Below are 21,990 nucleotides of genomic sequence, written 5' to 3' on the forward strand. Positions count from 1 at the left end.
GGCTAAGGTAGGAGAATTGCTTGAACCTGGGCAGCGGAGGTTACGATGAGCCAAGATTGTGCCATTACACTCCAGCCTGGACAACAAGAGCGAAACTCCATCTCAAAAAAAAAAAAAAAAAAAAAAGAGTCAGGCGTGGTGGCGCGTAGCTGTAATCCCAGATACTTGGGAGGGTGAGACAGACGAATCACTTGAATGTGGGAGGCAGAGGTTGCAGTGAGCCGAGACTGAGCGACTGCACGTCAGCCTGGGCGACAGAGTGATACTCTATCTCAAAAAAAAAAAAAGAAAGAAAGAAAGAAAGAAAAGAGAGAAAGAAAACAGAATAGAATATAGAATAGATATAATGGTGGTGGCCAGGGGCTGGATGGAGGGGGATATTCTGGGGAGTTAGGTTTAATGGGGACAGAGTTTTTGTTTGAGAGGATGGAAAAGTTCTAGATGTGGATGGTGGTGATGGTTGTACAACAGTGTGAATATGCTTAATGTCATGGAGCTGTACACTTAAAAATTGTTACAATGATAAATTTTATGTTACATATATTTTGTCACAATTAAAAAAAAGCAGCAGTACTCACTCACTTTGGCAGCACGTATACTGAAATTGGAACCGCACATAGCACTTTAGCATGGCCCTTGCGCGAGAATGACAAGCAGATTCATGAGGCTGAGACATTCCATGTTAAAACAGCAGCAACAGAAGCCCAGCAATCCCAGTGTCTCTTTGAAATTCTCCATGGCCAGGCGTGGTGGCTCACGCCTGTAATCCCAGCACTTTGGGAGGCCAAGGTGGGTGGATCACGAGGTCAGGAGATCCAGATCATCCTAGCTAACATGGTGAAACCCCATCTCTACTAAAAATACAAAAAAAAATTAGCCGGGTGTGGTGGCGGGCGCCTGTAGTCCCAGCTACTCAGGAAGCTGAGGCAGGGGAATGGAGTGAACCCAGGAGGCGGAGCTTGCAGTGAGCCGAGATGGCACCACTGCACTCCAGCCTGGGCAACAGAGTGAGACCCCATCTCAAAAAAAAAAAAAAAAAAAGAAATTCTCCATGGACCCATCCCAGTCTCTTCCTCCTAACCCCCTGAAAGTACTAGTATATTTTTGTATTTATCGCTTATTGTACCATTGCAGGGTTTTTTTGTTTGTTTATTTGTTTTTGAGATGGAGTCTTGCTCTGTCACCCACGCTGGAGTGCAGTGGCGCGATCTCAGCTCACTGCAACCTCTGCCTGCCGGGTTCAAGTGATTCTCCTGCCTCAGCCTCCCGAGTAGCTGGGATTACAGGTGCCCGCCACCATGCCTGGGTAATTTTTGTATTTTTTGGTAGATATGGGGTTTCACCATCTTGGCCAGGCTGGTCTTGAACTCCAGGCTGGTCTTGAACTCCTGACTTCGTGATCCACCCGCCTCGGCCTCCCAAAGTGCTGGGATTATAGGCATGAGCCAGCACGCCCGGCCTTTTTTTAAATTTTTTTTTCGAGACAGAGTCCCACTCTATCACCCACCCTGGAGTGCGGTAGCGCAGTCTCGTTTACTGCAATCCCCTCCTCCCAAGTTCAAGGGATTCTCCTGCCTCAGCCTCCCAAGTAGCTGGCATTACAGCTGCGCACCACCACACCCACCTAATTTTTGTATTTTTTAGTAGAGACGGGGTTTTGCCATGTTAGCCCAGCTGGTCCCAAACTCCTGACCGCCTGCCTCAGCCTCTCAAAGTGCTGGGATCACAGGCGTGAGCCACCGTGCGCTGGCCTAGTTTTTATATATATTGTTTTCTTTGGCATGTTCTTTTTGTTTTGAATCATTCACTTGTTTCCTTTTTATTTTTAGAGATGGGGGTCTCCCTCTCTCACCCAGGCTGGAGTGCACTGATGCAATCACAGCTCACTGCAGCCTCAAACTCCTAGGCTCAAGGGATCCTCCTTCCTTAGCCTCCCCAGTAGCTAGGACCACAGGTGCAAGCCAGCATGCCTGGACAATTTTTTACTTTTATTTTTTGTAGAGACAGGGTTTCGCCATGTTGCCCAGGCTGGTCTTGAACTCCTGGCCTCAAAATATCTCCCTGCCTCTGCCTCCCAAAGTGCTGGGTTTACAGGTGTGAGCCAATGCACCCAGCCATTTCTTCTTTTTTGATTTAAAAATATTTAATTGATAATGGCCAGGCATGGTGGCTCACATCTGTAATCCCAGCACTTTGGGAAGCCAAGGCGGGTGGATCATGAGGTCAGGAGTTCAAGACCAGCCTGGCCAACATGGTGAAACCCTGTCTCTACTAAAAATACAAAAATTAGCCGGGCGTGGTGGTGCGCGTCTGTAATCCCAGCTACTCAGGAGGCTGAGGCAGGAGAATAGCTCGAACCCGGGAGGCGAAGGTTGCCGTGAGCCGAGATCGTGCCATTGCACTCCAGCCTGGGACAGAGCAAGACTCTATCTCAAAAAAAATTTTTAATTGATAAATTGAATTGTATATATTCAAGATGTACAGTGTGATGAGTTGAAATCCATTGTGTCCTGATTACCATGGTCATATTGATTAACGCATATCCATCACTCCCCATAGTTTCCATTTTACTTTGTCCTGTCTTTGAATTTTATGTAAATAGACTTGATAGTATACATATACAATTGTCCGAATGTTAGTGTCCCCCCAAAATTCATGTGTTGGAACCTAATACCCAATGCAATAGTATTAAGAGATAGGTCCTTTGGGAGGTGATTAAGTTATAAGGTTCTGCGTGTGTGAAGGGATTAGTGCCCTCATAAAAGCAGCTCGAGGGGGCTATGTGCTGTGGCTCATGCCTGTAGTCCCAGAACTTTGGGAGGCTGAGGTAGGCAGATTGCTTGAGCCCAGGAGTTAGAGACTGGCCTGGGCAAACATGGGGAGACCCCGTCTCACTACACAATATTAGCCGGTTGTGGTGGTGCATTCCTGTGGTCCCAGCTACCCAGGATGCTGAGGTGGAAGGATCACCTGAGCCTGGGAGAATGAGGCTGTAGTGAGCTGTGATTGTACCACTACACTTCAGCCTGGGCGACAGAGTGAGATCCTGTCTCAACAACAACAATAACAACCAAATAAATAAATAAAAGAGGTCCCCAGCCTGGCCAACATGGCGAAACCCTGTGTCTACTAAAAATACAAAAATGTGCTAGGTGTGGTGGTGCATGCCTGTGATCCCCAAGGGAGGAGAATCACTTAAATCCAGAAGCTGGGGCTTGCAGTGAGCTGAGATCATGCCATTGCACTCCAGCTTGGACGACAGAACTGACCTTGTCTGGAAAAGAAAAAAAGAGACCCGAGTGGAGAAGCTAGCCCCTTTCCACCATGGAAGATACAGCAACAGGGTGCCATTTTTGAAGTAAACTAAGTCCTCACCAGAGACCGAGTCTGCTGGTGACTTGACCTTGAACTTCCCAGCCCCCAGAACTATGACCAATACATTGCTGTTGTTTTATTTATTTATTTATTTTATCTGAGACAGAGTTTCACTCTTTCGCCCAGGCTGGAGTGCAGTGGCTTGATCTCAGCTCAGTGCAACCTCTGCCTCCCAGGTTCAAGCAATTTTCCTGTCCCAGCCTCCTGAGTAGCTGGGATTACAGGTGCCCACCACCATGCCCAGCTAATTTTTTGTATTTTTAGTAGAGACAGGGTTTCAACATTTTTGCCAGGCTGGTCTTGAACTCCTGACCTCAGGTGATCCACCCACCTCAGCCTCCCAAAGTGCTGGGATTACAAGCGTGAGCCACCATGCCCAGCCTAGTTTTATTATTTGTAGAGATGGGGTCTGGCCATGTTACCCAGGCTGATCTGGAACTCCTAGGCTCAAGTGATCCTCCTGACTTGGCCTCCAAATGTGCTGGGATTATAGGCACCTGGCTTGAAATTTTGTTTGTTTGTTTTGTTTTGTTTTGTTTTGAGATGGGGGCTTACTCTGTCACCCAGGCTGGAGAGCAGTGGTGCGATCTCCACCCGCTGCAACCTCTGCCTCCCAGGTTTAAGCGATTCTGATGCCTCAGCCTCCTGAGTAGTTGGGATTACAGTCATGCGTCACAACACACTGCCTGGCTAATTTTTGTATTTTTGGTAGAGATGGGGTTTCGCCATGTTGGCCAGGCTGGTCTTGAACTCCTAACCTCAGGTGATCTACCCGCCTTGGCCTCCCAAAGTGCTGACATTGCAAACGTGAGCCACCACACTGGAGAGATAGGCAGGAACTAGATCACATCAGTCTTTCCCACGCTGGGGAAGGCGCTTGGATTTCATCCTAACTCAGATTCTCAGATGCATGGTCACTGGAGGGCTGTACACAGTGTGGCAGGCTGAGTAAATGTCCCCCAGGGATGTCCATGTCTTACTGTCTGGCACCTGTGAATATGTGACCGTATATGGATGAAGGGACTTTGCGGATGTGATGGAGTGAAGGATTTTAAGATTGATCCTGGATTACCTGGGTGGGCCCAGTGTAACCACAGGTGTCCTCAGGAGAGGTAGAGGAGGTCAGAGAAGCGATGTGACAATGGAAGCAGAGTCTGGAGAGACGTGACCTGCTTTAGAAACAGAAGGGGCTGCACACTAAGGAATGCAGGCAGCCAGCAGAAGGGAAAAAGCAAGAAATGGATTTTCCCATTATTTCATTGGAGCCTCCAAAGGAACCAGCCCTGCTGTCACCTTAATTTTGGCCCCTGATGATTCATTTTGAACTTCTTACCTCTAGAACTAAGATAATGAATTTGTGTGTGTGTGTGTGTGTGTGTGTGTGTTTGTGTGTGTGTTTTGAGATGGAGTCTCACTCTGTCTCGCCCAGGCTGGAGTGCAGTGATGTGATCTCGGCTCACTGCAAGCTCCGCCTCCCGGGTTCAAGCAATTCTCCTGCCTCAGCCTCCCGAGTAGCTGGGATTACAGGCACCCGCCACCACGCCTGGTTAATTTTTGCCTTTTTTTTTTTTTTTTTTTTTTGGAGACAAAGACTGGGTCTTGTCCCCCAGGCTGGAGTGTGATGGCGCAATCTCGGCTCACTGCAACCTCTGCCTCCTGGGTTCAAGAGATTCTCATGCCTCAGCCACCTGAGTAGCTGGGATTACAGGAGCCTGCCACCACGCCCGGCTAATTTTTGAGATTTTAGTAGAGATGGGGTTTCACCATGTTGGCCAGGCTGGTCTCGAACTCTTGACCTCAGGTGATCTGCCCACCTCGGCTTCCCAAAGTGCTGGGATTACAGGCATGAACTGCCGCGCCCGGCCAATTTATGGTAATTTCTTACACCAGCAATGGGAAACTAATACAAGCAGAGAAAGGACATGATCAGATTTATGTTTCAAAAACTATTTCTTGTTGCTATTACAGAATGGGCTTTAGCGGGATCAGCAGAAGCAGAGAGCCCGGGTGGGTAACTGCAGACGTGTGGGTGGGCAACAATGGCAGCCCGGATGTGATGGAATGGTTCCTGCTGGACGGAAGAGCTCAGATCTCAAGAAAATGCTAGGGGAGGCCGGGCGCAGGGGCTCACGCCTGTAATCCCAGCACCTTGGGAGGCCGAGGCAGGTGGATCACGAGGTCAGGAGATCGAGACCATCCTGGCTAACACGGTGAAACCCCGTCTCTACTAAAAAATACAAAAAAAAATTAGCTGGGCGTGGTGGCGGGCGCCTGTAGTCCCAGCTACTCAGGAGGCTGAGGCAGGAGAATGGCGTGAACCCGGGAGGCGGAGCTTGCAGTGAGCCGAGATCGCGCCACTGCACTCCAGCCTGGGTGACAGAGCGAGACTCCGTCTCAAAAAAAAAAAAAAAGAAAGAAAGAAAAATAAGAAAATGCTAGGGGCTAGAACTGACTGGGTTTATTGATGAATTGGATATTGTGGGGAAGGGTGCAGTCTAGGAAAGTGACTGCAGTGTGACTCCTGGGGTGATCAGAACTACAATTTCTCCAGCTTCTCTGGGGCCTCACAGAGCCACACTGTGTTTGACAGGCTGTTCCCAGGATGCGGGTGTTTTTATGTGATTAGGCTGGAACTGTTCTCTGGGAAATAAATGCCCTCAGTCTAAAGGGCTTTTACGAGCCAGGGCAGGGGATTAAAGGCGGCCGGGCTGTGGAGAAATCCCAGGGTTAGGAGACAGCTGAGCATGGAGACTTTTAATCTAAACCTTAAACGTTTTTATTTTCCACTCCTTGAACTCAGGGTGTCACTTTAAATACATGTTTGGCAACATCAGCTGTTCTATTTTTCTTTTTAATTATACAAAGTGAGATCCTGGAAATGGCTCAGCCCCAGGCTGGGGGAGGCAAGGGAAGTTAGGCAATGGTAGGAGGCAGAGAAACCAACTAAAAATCTAGTGGATTTGAAATCCTTTTGAGGGAGTGCAGAGGCCAAACTTCGAGCCACCCTGAACTTGGTAAGAGCTGCCCTGACTCAGGATTTCTAAAAGGGGACCGACAGACTCACCAGCTTAGAATGGAGAGAGGACAGATGGACACGTCTCCAAGACAAAAATATCACCAGCCCTAGCACTGTTCCTGTACCTTGAATTTATTCCCAGGCCCTGTCCTGTTAGCTCAGCTCTTTTCATTTCTTTTCTTCTTTCTTTCTCTTTCTTTCTTTTCTTTCTTTCCCTTTCTTCTTGCTCTTTCTTCTTTTCTTTTCTTTCTTTCTCTTTTTCTCATTTTTTTTCGTCTTTCTCTCTCTCTCTTTTTTTTTTTTTTTATTAGAGGCAGGGTTTTACTATGTTGCCCAGGCTGGTCTTGAACTCCTGGGCTCAAGCGATCCTCCTGCCTCAGCCTCCCAAAGTACTGGGATTACAGGTGTGAGCCACTGTGCCTGGCCCTGTTACCTCCTTTCATCCTCTGAGCAGAAAACAGCTAACTAGGTTGTTCATGACATCTATGGGGTACTCCCTACTGTGTGCCAGCTGCTGGGCTCACCTGCTTACACGTGTTACACTGTTGTAGGCAGTCAGCTATTCTATAAGTAGGTGCTATTATTATCCCCGTTTTCTAGATGGGGAATCTGGAATCTCCAGAGAGAACGGATGGAACCCCCACACCCCAGTGTTGGGCCTGCACTTCTTTGCCCTTGGACCCCTCCCTTGCCTTTCTCTAGCCTTGCTCCAGATCACAGGGTGGCCAACCTTTGGCAGGGTGGCTTCCTGCACAGATGGACCAACTGGAGGCAGTGCCAGGAGCCTGGTGGGTGGGAGGAGCCTGGTGGGTGGGAGGAGCCAGGTGGTGGGAGGAGGGGAATCCAGGGTGTTCCTACCCCTCTGCCTCAGGTGGGATCTCCAGCTCCACCTCCCACCCGACAGGTCCACTGTGGCTCTGGCTTCTGCCTGAGGACTCCAGTCCCTCTTCGGTACCAGAAACACCACCCCCTGCCTCTGTCCCTCCAACCCCAGGGTGATAGCAGTCCTCCTGCTGGGGCTAACCTGGGGGCTGCCCCTCCCCTGCCTGCCTTTTCCTGTAAGTCTTCCATTACCCCTGGAGCAATTCTCAGGATAAATGCTCTTAGTGTGGTAACTGTTTGTCCTGGTCAGATTCTCACAGATATACTACCTTCACTAAAGACTTACAGATCAGTCAATTCATTCAATCTGGAAGGCAGCAATCCTCTTTCTCTGAGCACAGCACATCCCATGAGAGGGAAGGTTGGAGCCACCATTTACTGAGCGCTGTGCTAATTGCCAGACAACTTTTCTTTCATGAAACACTCATAACAACCTCTTTGCCAAGTCCCATCAATATTCCCCTTTCACAGATGGGGCTCAGAGAGGCTGGGGTGCTTGCCCAAAGTGGCACAGTTACAAACTGACAAAACTGGGATTCAAATCCAAGAGTGCCTAGCTCCAAACTCTGCATGATGATCTAATCTCATCTGAACACACTTGCAGCCCCATTAGAATTCAACTTCCTTGGCTGGCTGAAGACCCCACCCCAAATCACTCCAGCCTCCTTGTATTCTTTTCTTCTTTTTTTTTTTTTTTTTTGAGATGGAGTCTCACTCTGTTGCCCAGGCTGGAGTGCAGTGGCGCGATCTTGGCTTACTGCAAGCTCTGCCTCCCAGGTTCACGCCATTCTCCTGCCTCAGCCTCCCGAGTAGCTGGGACTACAGGCATCCGCCACCACGCCCAGCTAATTTTTTGTATTTTTAGTAGAGACAGGGTTTCACCATGTTAGCCAGGATGGTCTCGATCTCCTGACCTCGTGATCCGCCTGCCTTGGCCTCCCAAAGTCCTGGCGTGAGCCACCGCTCCTGACCTGTTTTTTGTTTTTTTTTTTGAGACAGAGTCTCGCTCTGTCACCCAGGCTGGAGTACAATGGCCTGATCTCAGCTCACTGCAACCCCCGCCTCCTGGGTTCAAACGATTCTCCCACCTCAGCCTCCCGAGTAGCTGGGACTACAGGCGTACACCACCATTCCCAGCTAACTTTTGTATTTTTTAGTAGAGACAGGGTTTCGCCATGTTGCCCAGGCTGGTCTCCTGACCGCAGGTGATCTGCCCACCTCGGCCTCCCAAAGTGCTGGGATTACAGGCGTGAACCATCACGCCCGGCCCCCCCAAAAAAATTTTTTTAAGTCCCACAAACTGGGTGGCTTAGGAGAGAAACTTATTGTCTCACAGTTCTGGAGGCCAGAAGTCCAAAATCAAGATGTCAGCAAGGCCATGGTCCCTCGGAAGGAACCAGGGAAGGATGTGCCCCAGGCCTTGCTGCTCGAGCTACCTGGCTTGTAGATGGCCGTCTTCTCCTTGTGTCCACTCATGTGGTCTTCCCTCTGTACATGTCTGTCTGTGTCTAAATTTCCTCCTTTGTTTTTGTTTTTTGTTATTTGTGTTTTTTTTCTGACAGAGTTTCGCTCTTGTTGCCCAGGCTGGCGTGCAGTGGTGCGATCTTGGCTCACTACAACCTCCTCCTCCCGGGTTCAAGCCATTCTCCTACCTTAGCCTCCCGAGTAACTGGGATTACAGGCACATGCCACCACGCCCGGCTAATTTTGTATTTTTAGTAGAGATAAGTTTTCTCCATGTTGGTCAGGCTGGTCTCCAACTCCTGACCTCACGTGATCCGCCCGCCTCGGCCTCCCAAAAGGCTGGGATTACAGGCGTGAGCCACGGTGCCTGGCTGTTTTTGTCTTTTTTGAGACAGGGTCTCACGCTGTTGCCAAGGCTGGAGTGCAGTGTCACGCTCACAGCTCAGTGCAGCTTTGACCTCATGGGATCAAGCAATGCTCCTGCCTCAGCCTCACTAGTAGCGGGAACCCCAGACAAGAGCCACTGCTCCTTGCAAATTTCACACTTCTCCTTTTTATAAGGATATTAGTAATATTGGAAGAGGGCTGTATGAGTCTGTTCTGTCATTGCTATAAAGAAATACCAAGCTGGGCACGGTGACTCACACCTGTAATTCCAGCACTTTGGGAGGCCCAGGCCGGCAGATCACCTGAGGTCAGGAGTTCGGGACCAGTCTGGCCAAAATGGGGAAACCCTGTCTCTACTAAAACTACAAAACATTAGTCGGACGTTGTGGCAGGCGCCTATAATCGCAGCTACTCGGGAGGCTGAGGCAGGAGAATCGCTTGAACCCAGGAGGTGGAGGTTGCAGTGAGGCGAGATTGCACCACTGCACTCCAGTCTGGGCAACAAGCACAAAATTCCATTTAGAAAAAAAAAAAAAAAAAAAAAAAAATGAAAAGAAATACCTGAGGCTGGGCACCATGGTTCGCGCCTGTAATCCCAGCATTTTGGGAGGCCGAGGCGGACAGATCATTTGAGGCCAGGAGTTCGAGACCAGCCTGGCCAACATGGCGAAACCCCCTCTCTACTAAAAATACAAAAATTAGCCGGGCGTGGTGATGCACGCCTGTAATCCCAGCTACTTGGGAGGCTGAGGCAGGAGAATTGCTTGAACCAGGGAGGCGGAGGTTGCAGTGAGCCAACATTGAGCCACTGCACTCCAGCCTGGAAGACAGAGCGAGACTCCATCTCAAAAAAAAAAAAAAAAAAAAAAAAAAAACCTAGCCCGGGCACAGTGGCTCACGCCTGTACTCCCAGCACTTTGGGAGGCTGAGGCAGGTGGATCACGAGGTCAGCAGTTCAACCTGCTGGTCCAAGATGGTGAATCCTCATCTCTACTAAAAATACAAAAATTAGCTGGGCGTGGTGGCAGGCACCTGTAATCCCAGCTACTCGGGAGGCGGAGGCAGAGAATTGCTTCAACCCAGAGGCGGAAGTTAAAGTGAGCCCAGATCGCGCCACTGCACTCCAGCCTGGGCAACAGAGTGAGACTCTGTCTCAAAAAAAAAAAAAGAAAGAAAGAAAGAAATACCTAAGACTGAGTAATTTATAAAGAAAAGAGGATGAATACAAAAAAATCAGCTGGGCGTGGTGGCAGTCGCCTGTAGTCCCAGCTACTCCGGAGGCTGAAGCAGGAGAATGGCCGTGAACCCGGGAGGTGGAGCTTGCAGTGAGCTGATATTGCGCCACTGCACTCCAGCCTGGGCGACAGAGTGAGACTCCGTCAAAAAAAAAAAAAAAGAAAGAAAGAAAGAAGGAAAGAAAGAAAGAAAGAAGGAAAGAAAGAAAGAAAGAAAGAAAGAAAGAAAGAAAGAAAGAAAGAAAGAAAGAAAGAAAGAAAGAAAAGAGGATTAATTGGCTCTTGGTTCGGAAGGCTGTGCAGGAAACATTGCAGCATCTGCTTCTGGGGAGGCCTCAGGAAGCTTCCAATCATGGCGGAAGGCAAAGGAGGAACCAGCCCTTCACATGGCGGGAGCAGGAGGAAGAGAGGGGCGGGGAGGTGCTATACACTTTTAAACAACCAGATCTCACTCACTGTCATAGCACCAAGAGGATGGTGCTAAACCATTCATGAGAAACTGGCCCCGTGATCCAATCACCTCTCACCAGGCTCCATCTCCAACACTGGGGATTACAATTGAACATGAGATTTGGGTGGGGACACAGATCCAAACGAAATAAGTGCCCACCCTATGACCTCATTTTAATCTGATTACCTCTGTAAAGGCTGTATTTCCAAATGAGGTCACATTCTTCGTTTTTTGTTTTGTTTTTTTTGTTTTTTGTTTTTTTAGAGAGTTTCACTCTTTCGCCCAGGCTGGAGTGCAATGGCACAATCTCAGCTGACTGCAACCTCTGCCTTCCAGTGTCAAGAGATTCTCCTGCCTCAGCCTCCCAAGTAGCTAGGATTACAACAGGCGCTTGCCTTCACACCCAGCTAATTTTTGTATTTTTAGTAGAGATCGGGTTTCACCATGTTGGCCAGGCTGGTCTCCAACTCCTGACCTCCTGATCCACCCTCCTCGGCCTCCCAAAGTGCTGGGATTACAGATGTGAGCCACCGTGCCTGGCCACAGTCTTCTTTTTTTGTTTTTTTTGAGACGGAGTCTCGCTCTGTCACCCAGGCTGGAGTGCAGTGGCGTGATCTCGGCTCACTGCAAGTTCTGCCTTCCAGGTTCACGCCATTCTCCTGCCTCAGCCTCCCGAGTAGCTGGGACTACAAGCACCCGCCACCATGCCTGGCTTTTTTTTTGTATTTTTTTCATTAGAGACGGGGGTTTCACCGTGTTAGCCAGGATGGTCTCAATCTCCTGACCTCGTGATCCGCCTGCCTCGGCCTCCCAAAGTGCTGGGATTACAGGCGTGAGCCACCGCGCCCAGCCGGCCACATTCTTCTTTTTGAGGTGGAGTTTCACTCTTGTCAGCCGGGCTGCAGTGCAATGGCACAATCTTGGCTCACTGCAACCTCCACCTCCTGGGTTGAAGTGATTCTCCTGCCTCAGCCTCCCGAGTAGCTGTGATTACAGGCAGCTGCCACCACACCTGGCTACTTTTTGTATTTTCAGTAGAGATGGGGTTTCACCATGTTTGCCAGGCTGGTCTTGAACTCCTGACCTCAGGTGATCCGCCTGCCTCAGTCTCCCAAGGTGTTGAAATTACAGGCGTGAGCCACTGCGCCCAGCCCCAAATGAGGTCACATTCTGAGGTACTGAGGTTTAGGACTGCAATGTCTTTTTTGGGGGGACACAGTTTAACCTGTAAGAGTCCAACCTGATCTCATGTGTCTGATCTCTGCAGTGTGGCCTGCTTTGCTAATAGAGGATGTCAGACCGTCCAGGAAAATGATCCTGCTGACACCCACCAAGTTAAGGGATATAGTGATTCTCCAAGGCATATGTGCATTGACAAAATTTACCCCAACATTCTGTACAGCAAATTCAGTTTTGAAAAAGGAGAACTAGACTAGGCGTGGTGGCTCATGCCTGTAATCCAGCACTTTGGGAGGCTGAGGTGGGTGGATCACCTGAGGTCAGGAGTTCAAGACCAGCCTGACCAACATGTAGAAACCTCGTCTCTACTAAAAATGTAAAAATTACCCGGGCGTGGTGGTGCATGCCTGTAATCCCAGCTACTCGGGAGGCTGAGGCAGGAGAATCACTTGAATCCAGGAGGTGGAGGTTGCAGTGAGCTGAGATCATGCCATTGCGCTCCAGCGTGGGCAACAAGAGCGAAACTCCGTCTCAAAAAAAAAAAGAAAGAAAGAAAGAAAAGAAAAGAAAAAGAGAACTAGGCTGGGTAGGTTAGCTCATGCCTGTAATCCCAGCATTTTGGGAGGCCATGGCAGGAGGACCGCTTGTGTCCAGGAGTTTTGAGACTGGCATAGGCAACATATTAGATCCCATCTTTATAAATAATAAAAAATTAGCCAGGTGTGGTGGTGTGTGCATGTAGTCTCAGCTACTTGGCAGGCTGAGGTGGGAGGGTCACTTGAACCCAGGAGGTCAAGGCTGCAGTGAGCCATAATCGTGCCTCTGGACTCCAGTCTAGGCAACAGAATGAAACTTCATCTCAAAACAACAACAACAAAAAAGAAGCTGGTCACAGTGGCTCTAGCCTTTAATCCCAGCACTTTGGGAGGCTGAGGCAAGCGGATCGCTTGAGCCCAGGAGTTCAAGACCAGCCTGGGCAACGTGGCAAGACCCCCCCGTCTCTACAAAAAAAAAAAAAAAAAAAAAAACACAAAAATTAGCCAGATGTGGTGATGCAGGCCTGTAGCCCTAGCTACTTGGGAGGCTGAGCTGAGAGGATCACTTGCACCCGGGAGGCAGAGGTTATAGTGGGCTGAGATTGTGCCACTGCACTCCAGTCTGGGCAAGAGACCAAGACCCCTGTGAAAAAAAAAGAAGGAAGGAAGGAAGGGAGGAAGGGAGGGAGGGAACAAGTTGAAGGTCTTACCTCTACCTGACTTTAAGACTTATTTTGAGGCCGGGCGTGGTGACTCGTGTCTGTAATCTCAGCACTTTGGGAGGCTGAGGTGGGTGAATAACCTGAGGTCAGGAGTTCCAGACCAGCCTGGCCAACACGGCGAATCCCTGTCTCTACTAAAAATACAAAAATTAGCTGGATGTGGCAGCAGGCACCTGTAATCCTAGCTACTCGGGAGGCTGAAGCAGGAGAATCGCTTGAACCCGGGAGGCCGAGGTTGCAGTGAGCCCAGAACGTGCCATTGCACTCCAGCCTGGGCAATAGAGAGAGACTCCGTCTTAAAAAAGAGACTTTTTTTTTTGAGACAGGGTCTTGCTCTGTCACCCAGGCTGAAGTGTAGTGGCCCCGTCTCGGCTCACTGCAACCTCCACCTCCCAGGTTCAAGCAATTCTCCTGCCTCAGCCTCCCGAGTAGCTGGGACTACAGGTGCGTGCCACCACATCCGGCTAATTTTTGTATGTTTAGTGGAGACAGGATTTCACTGCGTTGACCAGGCTGGTCTCAAACTCCTAACCTCGTGATCCGCCCGCCTCGGCCTCCCAAAGTGCTGGGATTACAGGCGTGAACCACCATGCCCGGCCGAGACTTTTTTTTTTTAATTTTGAGGAATTTATGGGGTTTTTTTCCCCCAAGACTTATTTTATTTTATTTTTTTATTTATTAATTTATTTACTTTTTTTTTTTTTTGAGATGGAGTCTCACTCTGTCACCCAGGCTAGAGTGCAATGGCGCGATCTCAGCTCACTACAAGCTCTGCCTCCCGGGTTCATGCCATTCTCCTGCCTCAGCCTCCAGAGTAGCTGGGACTACAGGCGCCTGCCACCACGCCTGGCTAATTTTTTGTATTTTTAGTAGAGATGAGGTTTCACCGTGTTAGCCAGGATGGTCTCGATCTCCTGACCTTGTGATCGGCCCGCCTCGGCCTCCCAAAGTGCTGGGATTACAGGCATGAGCCACTGCGCCTGGCCAATTTATTTACTTTTGAGACGGAGTCTTACTCTGTCGTCCAGTATGGAGTGCAGTGGCGTGACCTCGGCTTACTGCTACCTCCGTCTCCTGGGTTCAAGGGTTCTCCTGCCTTAGCCTCCCAAATAGCTGGGACTACAGGCGCGGGCCACCATGCCCAGCTAATTTTTGTATTTTTAGTAGAGATGAGGTTTCACCATGTTGGTCAGACTTGTCTCAAACTCCTGACCTCAAGTGATCCGCCCACCTTGGCCCCCCCAAAGTACTGGGATTACAGGTGTGAGCCACCACGCCCTGCCCCCAAGATTTATTTTAAACCTAGAGTAATCAACACAGTATCTATTGGCATGAGAGTAGACAAATAGATCCACAGACTAGAATAGAGAGTTCAGAAACAGTCTGTCATGTATAGTAGTCACGTGATTTTTGACAAAAATGTCCATGCATTTCAGTGGGGAAAGCTTGCTTCACTCAAAAATCTGTATTTGATTGATGGGCTATAGGCTCAGCTACTTGAGAAGCTGAGGCAGGAGTGAGAATCACTTGAGTCATGAATTTGAGGCTGTAGTGTGCAATGATCACACCTATGAAGAGCCACTGCACTCCAGCCTGGGCAACAGAGCAAGACCTTGTCTCTAAGAAAAAAACAGAAATAGTAAAAAATCAGTATGACACGGATCACAGACCTAAACATACAAGCAAAAACGCTTTTATTTTTGGCGGGGTGGGTGGAGGGTAGAGACAGGGTCCCACTGTGTTGCCCAGGCTGGTCTCAAACCTCCTGGTCTCAAGTGATCCTCTCGACCTGGCCTCCCCAGGTGCTGAGATTATAGGCATGAGCCACCATGCCTGGCCTAAAACTTTTAAAAGAAAACACAGGTGAATATCTTTGTGACCTTGTGGTTGGCAAAGATTTCTTTTTTTCTTTTTTTTTTTTTTTAAATAGAGTCTTACTCTATGGCCCAGGCTGGAGTATAATGGTGTGATCTCGGCTCACTGCAACCTCCGCCTCTCGGGTTCAAGTGATTCTTGTGCCTCAGCCTCTTGAATAGCTGGGATTACAGGCATGTGCCACCACGCCCGGATAATTTTTGTATTTTTAGTAGAGATGCAGTTTCACCATGTTGGCCAGGCTGGTCTCGAACTCCTGACCTCAGGTGATCCGTCCACCTCAGCCTCCCAAAATGCTGGGATTACAGGCGTGAGTCACCGTGTCGTCAGCAAAGATTTCTTATCCAGGCCAGAAAAAGTTCTCACTTTTAAAGGCATGGGCACAAACTCAGACCCAACAAAGACTTCTGACCAGTGAGGGGGTAGGAGTGGAGGGAGGAAGAATGAGCACTATAAGCCCAGAAACTGGAGAGCAAGGAGACAGAGTTCACACTCCCCTGGCATAGTCTAAGCTCCAGAGTCAGAGAACCATTCTGAGACCAACACCAGGGCTCACCAACCCGACCCCATTCTGCATTTTGTAACCAGCCCCCTGACAGTGTCTCACTTGGTTTCCAGCCTCCTTCACCCCAATTCTTTGACCATGAAAACCTTCAAGATCACTCACAAAAGCTGCCTCCCAGATGTCTTGTGGAGCTGGCACGAGGGCTGGCTGGCAGAGGGATTTCATGCATTCTGAGTCAGGACACAAGGAAGGACTGACAGGGAAGCTGCCCCCAGCTCCATACAAGGACAACTTTTGAAGTATCAGACAACCAATCAGACATGCTCAGCTTCTAGAAGGAGTGAGCTTCCCATCGCCAGGGGTATGAAAACATTGTTCTAGCCGGGCTTGGTGGTGCATGCCTGTGGATCCCAGGAGTCCGAATGCAGCCTGGGTAACACAATGAGACCCCTGTCTCCCCACTACCAAAGAAAAAAAAAACTGTGGGGAAAAGTTAGTAACCATGGACCCCTCTAGGATCTGGGGCAGGAGGCAGGGATGGTCCAGACACCCCACCCAAGTTTTTATTACTTGTGATCTGTGCAGATGGGGAAATTCAAACCACACAGAATATTAGGAGAGGGGTGAGGAGCGTGACACAGGAGCTGGGGAAAGGAAACCCTCACCACCCCAAAGCCCCCTCTGAGTCACCACTCCCAGATCCTTTTGTTCCTCTAAAATCAGCAAATCTCTCCTCCCAGCTTCCGGCCTCTTCCCCCTCCAGACCTCAGGCCCTCTTAGCTGCTAAATGTTGTGTGTTCCTAGTCCTGAACTGGGGGTTTCTGGGAACCAAGGACATTGCATTATTTTGTTCATTGAACCTGTTTCCATTGGCAGTAGCCAGTGGGAGGCCCTGGGGTGATAGCGACGTGATTGATTGATTGATTGATTGATTTTTAGAGACTGAGTCTCCCTCTGTCGCCCAGGCTGGAGTTCAGTGGCAGGATCTCGGCTCACTGCAACTTTCGCCTCCTGGATTCAAGCAATTCTTCTGCCTCAGTCTCCGAAGTAGCTGGGATTACAGGCCCGGCCACCACACCCAACTAATTTTTTCTTTTTTGAGATGGAGTCTAGCTCTGTCACCCAGGCTGGAGTGCAGTGGTGTGATCTCAGCTCATTGCAACCTCTGCCTCCCGGGTTCAAGCAATTTTCCTGCCTCAGCCTCCCAAGTAGCTGGGACTACAGGTGTGTGCCCCCACGCCTGACTAATTTTTGTATTTTTAGTAGAGACGGGGTTTCACCATGTTGGCCAGACTGGTCTCAAACTCCAGACCTCGTGATCTGCCCGCCTTGGCCTCCTAAAGTGCTGGGATTACAGGTGTGAGCCACCACGCCCGGCTAATTTTTTCTTATTTTGACACAGGGTCTTACTCTTGTCGCCCAGGCTACAGTGCAGTGGCGTGATCTCTGCTCACTCCAACCTCCGCCTGCCGGGTTCAAGCACTTCTTCTGCCTCAGCCTCCCAAGTAGCTGGGATTATAGGCATGCACCACCAAGCCCGGCTAATTTTTGTATTTTTAGAAGAGATGGGCTTTTATCATGTTGACCAGGCTGGTCTTGAACTCCTGACCTCAGGTGATCCACCTGCCTCAGCCTCCGAAAGGGCTGGAATTACAGGCGTGAGTCACCGTGCCTGGCCTAATTTTTGTATTTTTAATGGAGACGGAGTTTCGCCATGTTGGCCAGGCTGGTCTCAAACTCCTGACCTTAAGTGATCTAACGCCTCGGCCTCCCAAAGTGTTGGAATTATAAGCATGAGCCACCACACCTGGCCCATGATTCATTTACTTATTTAGTTGTTTTTTCTTTGAGACAGGATCTCGCTTTATTGCCTAGGTTGGAGGACAGTGGTGTGATCACCACAGCTTCATTCCAAGAAGCTGGGAGTACAGGCTCACGCCACCACATCTGGTTTATTTATTTATTTATTGAGACAGAGTATTGCTTTTATTGCCCAGGCTGGAGTGCAATGGCATAATCTCATCTCATCGCAAACTCCACCTCCCGGGTTCAGGCCATTCTCCTGCCTTAGCCTCCCAAGTAGCTGGGATTACAGGCATGCGCCACCACACCAGCTAATTTTTGTATTTTTAGTAGAGACGAGGTTTCTCCATGTTGGTCAGGCTGGTCTTGAACTCCTGTTCTCTCAGGTGATCCGCCCACCTCAGCCTCCCAAAGTGCTGGGATTACAGGTGTGAGCCACCGTGCCTAGTCTTATTTATTTATTTATTTGGAGACAAGAGTCTCGCTCTGTTGCCCAGGCTGGAGTGTAGTGGCACCATCTTGGCTCACTGCAAGCTCCGCCTCCCGGGTTCACGCCATTCTCCTGCCTCAGCCTCCCAAGTAGCTGGGACTACAGGCGCCCGCCACCACGCCCAGCTGATTTTTTTGTATTTTTAGTAGAGACGGGGTTTCACCGTGTTAGCCAGGATGGTCTCAATCTCCCGACCTCGCGATCCACCAGTTTCAGCCTCCCAAAGTGCTGGGATTATAGGTGTGAGCCACCGCGCCTGGCCTTTTTTTTTTTTTTTTTTTTTTTTTTTTTAAGTAGAGATGTGCTACTGCACTCCAGCCTGGGTGACTATTGAGACCCTGTCTCAATAAATAAATAAATAAATAAATAAGGCCAGGCGCAGTGGCTCACATCTGTAATCCCAGCACTCTGGGAGGCTGAGGCAGGCAGATCATCTGAGTTCAGGAGTTCGAGACTAGCCTGGCCAACATGGTGAAACCCTGTCTCTACTAAAAATATAAAAAATTAGCTGGGTGTGCTGGTGGGCACCTGTAATCCTAGTTACTCAGGAGGCTGAGGCAGAAGAATCACTTGAACCTAGGAATTGGAGGTTGCAGCGAGCTGAGATTGAGCCACTACGCTCTAGCCTGGGCGACAGAGCGAGGCTCTGTCTTAAAAATAATAAAAATAAAAATAAAATGTTTAAATACGTTGGGCACAATGGCTTACACCTGTAATCCCAGCACTTTGGGAGGCTGAGATGGGTGGATCACTTGAGGTCAGGAGTTCGAGACCAGCCTGGCCAACATGGTAAAACCCTGACTCTACTAAAATTACAAAAAATTAGCTGGGTGTGGTGATGGACACCTGTAATCCCAGTTATTTAGGAGGCTGAGCCAGAATAATCGGTTGAACCCAGGAGGCGGAGGTTGCAGTGAGCCGAGATCGAGCCACTGCACCGCAGCCTGGGGAACAGAGAGAGACTCTGTCCTAAAATAATAATAAAGTAAAATAAAATGTTTGAATAGACTGGACACAGTGGCTCATGCCTGTAATTCCAGAACTTTGGGAGGCCCAGATGGGAGGATCCCTTGAGCCCAGGAGTTTGAGACCAGCATGCTCAACATGGGGAGACGCTGTCACTATTATTTTTTATTGGAGACAGAGTCTCCCTCTGTCGCCCAGGCTTGAGTGCAGCAGCCTGATCTCAGCTCACTGCAACCTCCGCCTCCTGCGTTCAAGCAATTATCCTACCTCAGCTTCCCCAGTTGCTAGGATTATAGGCGTGCCCCATCATACCTGGCTAATTTTTTTTGTATTTTTAGTAGAGATGGGGGTTTCACCATGTTAGCCAGGCTGGTCTCGAACTCCTGACCTTAGGTGATCCACCCGCTTGGGCCTCCCAAAGTGTTGGGATAACAGGTGTGAGCCACCGCGCCTGGCCACACTTTTTTTTTTTTTAATGCTTAAACAGATGAACAGGTCAACTAAATAAGCTAGATGATTTCAGATGCTGTAGTGATCACAGCTATAAAGGGAAGAAATCAGGATGAGGTGACAGATTGTGACACCGGGGCTACTTCAATAGAGGGAAGGTCTCTCAGGAGGTGCTATTTGAGCTGAGACACAAATGTTGAGTGAAAGGGGTAAGAAGTACAAAGGCGGGCCAGGCGCAGTGGCTCACGCCTGTAATCCCAGCACTTTGGGAGGCTGAGGCGGGTGGATCACCAGGTCAAGAGATCGAGACCATCCTGGTCCATATGGTGAAACCCCGTCTCTACTAAAAATACAAAAAATAGCTGGGCGTGGTGGCGCGCGCCTGTAGTCCCAGCTACTCGGCAGGCTGAAGCAGGAGAATTGTTTGAACCCGGGAGGCGGAGGTTGCAGTGAGCCGAGATCGCTCCACTGCACTCCAGCCTGGTGACAGAGTGAGACTCCATCTCAAAAAAAAAAAAAAAAAAAAAAAGTACAAAGGCCACCAGGGAAACAAAGCCAGTGGGGTGAGATTTCAAATTCCAAATTCCCCAATTTTTTTTTTTTTTTTGGAGAGGGACTCTCGCTCTGTCGCTCAGGCTGGAGTGCAGTGGCGCGATCTCGGCTCACTGCAAGCTCCGCCTCCCGAGTTCAAACGATTCTCCTGCCTCAGCCTCCCTGGTAACTGGGACTAGGGAGTCACCTGACTAATTTTTTTAGTAGAGACGGGGTTTCACCATGTTGGCTAGGCTGGTCTGGAATTACTGACCTTGTGATCTGCCTGCCTCGGCCTCCCAAAGTGTTGGGATTATAGGCGTGAGTCACCGCGCCCGGCCCCCATCTTTATTTTTAAAAAGCCAAGAAAAGGACAAAAAACCAAACACCGCATGTTCTCACTCATAGGTGGGAATTGAACAATGAGAACACATGGACACAGGAAGGGGAACATCACACTCCGGGGACTGTTGTGGGGTGGGGAAAGGGGGGAGGGATAGCATTAGGAGATATACCTAATGCTAAATGACGAGTTAACGGGTGCAGCACACCAACATGGCACATGTATACATATGTAACTAACCTGCACATTGTGCACATGTACCCTAAAACTTAAAGTATAATAATAATAAAATTAAATTTAAAAAAAAAAAGCCAAGAAAGGGCTCTGCGGGAACCAGAGACTTCTTGGGGGCAGAGGTTTTCATCCCACAACGGTTGGGTGGGGGCGCGCCCTCTAGTGGTGACAAGAGTTACGTTTCACCTCGCCAACCTGCAATGTCACATGCTCGTCACTCATTCCTGTCTCTCCCATAGTTATTCATTCAACAAAAAATTATTGAGGACCGATTGTATGCCGAGGAATATTCTAGATGCTGAGGGTAGAGCTGTGAAGCTGATAGTAAAGGTCCCTGCCCCGGAGTTTACCTCCTAGGAGACATTCCCTAGCACAGTCCTGCATACACCCCCACCTCACCTCTGCTCCCCAAAATTGACCTTCCAACGCTCCAACAGCCAAATATCCCTGCTTAAAGGTCGTGGCATGAGCAGTTCCCTCGCCGCCCTGGAAAGCTAGATCCTGTCTGTTTGCATGGCGGGCTCTGTTCTCAGCTTAAATGTGACCTAAGTCAGAAAGGTGTGACCTCACTTATTTCCTGCCCCTCTCCACACTCCACTAAAATATAATATTCGGGCCGGGCGTGGAGGCTCATGCCTGTAATCGCAGCACTTTGTGAGGCCGAGGCGGGCGGATCTCCTGACGTCAGGAGTTCCAGGCTAGCCTGGCCAACATGGCAAAACCCCGTCTCTACTAAAAATACAAAAATTAGCCAGGTGTGGTGGCGGGCGCCTGTAATCCCAGCTACGCAGCAGGCTGAGGCAGGAGAATCGCTTGAACCGGGAGGTGGAGGTTGCAGTGAGCCAAGATCGCGCCATTGCACTCCAGCCTGGGCGACAAGAGCAAAACCCTGTCTCAAAAAAAAATAAATAAATAAAATAAAATATATATATATATATACACACACACATATATACACATATATATACATATATATGTGTATATATATGTGTGTGTATATATATATGTAATATTCAATGAAGGTTATCATTTTCCTGGAATCCCTCAGCGTAGCACTTAATAGTTGCTCAGAAGACACTTGCTGAATAGGTTTGAAGATTCACTGGTTTAAAAAATATCAGGTGGCCGGGCACGGTGGCTCACGCTTGTAATCCCAGCACTCTGGGAGGCTGAGGCGGGCGGATCACAAGGTCAGGAGTTTGAGACCAGCCTGGCCAATATGGTGAAACCCCATCTCTACTAAAAATACAAAAATTAGCAGGGCATGGTGGCGGGAGCCTGTAATCCTAGCTACTCGGGAGGCTGAGGCAGGAGAATTGCTTGAACCCAGTAATAAAAAAATAATAAATCAGGAACCGGTCACCTCAATACGTATCAGATGCTGGTGAACACAGGTGGACAAAGTGGTTAACAGACAGGTTTTGTCCATCTCGTTCACCACCCTACCCAGCCTCAGCACCTAGACCAGTGTTGGCACCCAGTGGGCGCCAAATAAACACTGCTTGAACTCCAGACGTCAGCCGCTCTTTTTCCTACAGACCTTGAG

At 49.3% G+C, this 21,990-nt stretch overlaps 1 non-coding gene across 1 annotated transcript; it reads left to right on the plus strand.

Moving 5' to 3' along the window:
* The first annotated feature begins 570 nt into the window (after positions 1–570).
* On the plus strand, positions 571–681 carry LOC112205113 (U6 spliceosomal RNA). The gene has a single exon (XR_002938969.1). It is a non-coding gene; the product is annotated as a U6 spliceosomal RNA (small nuclear RNA).
* Positions 682–21,990: the final 21,309 nt, after the last annotated feature.

Source organism: Pan troglodytes, chromosome 10 (genome assembly GCF_028858775.2).
Source record: "Pan troglodytes isolate AG18354 chromosome 10, NHGRI_mPanTro3-v2.0_pri, whole genome shotgun sequence".
Taxonomy (NCBI): Eukaryota; Metazoa; Chordata; class Mammalia; order Primates; family Hominidae; genus Pan; species Pan troglodytes.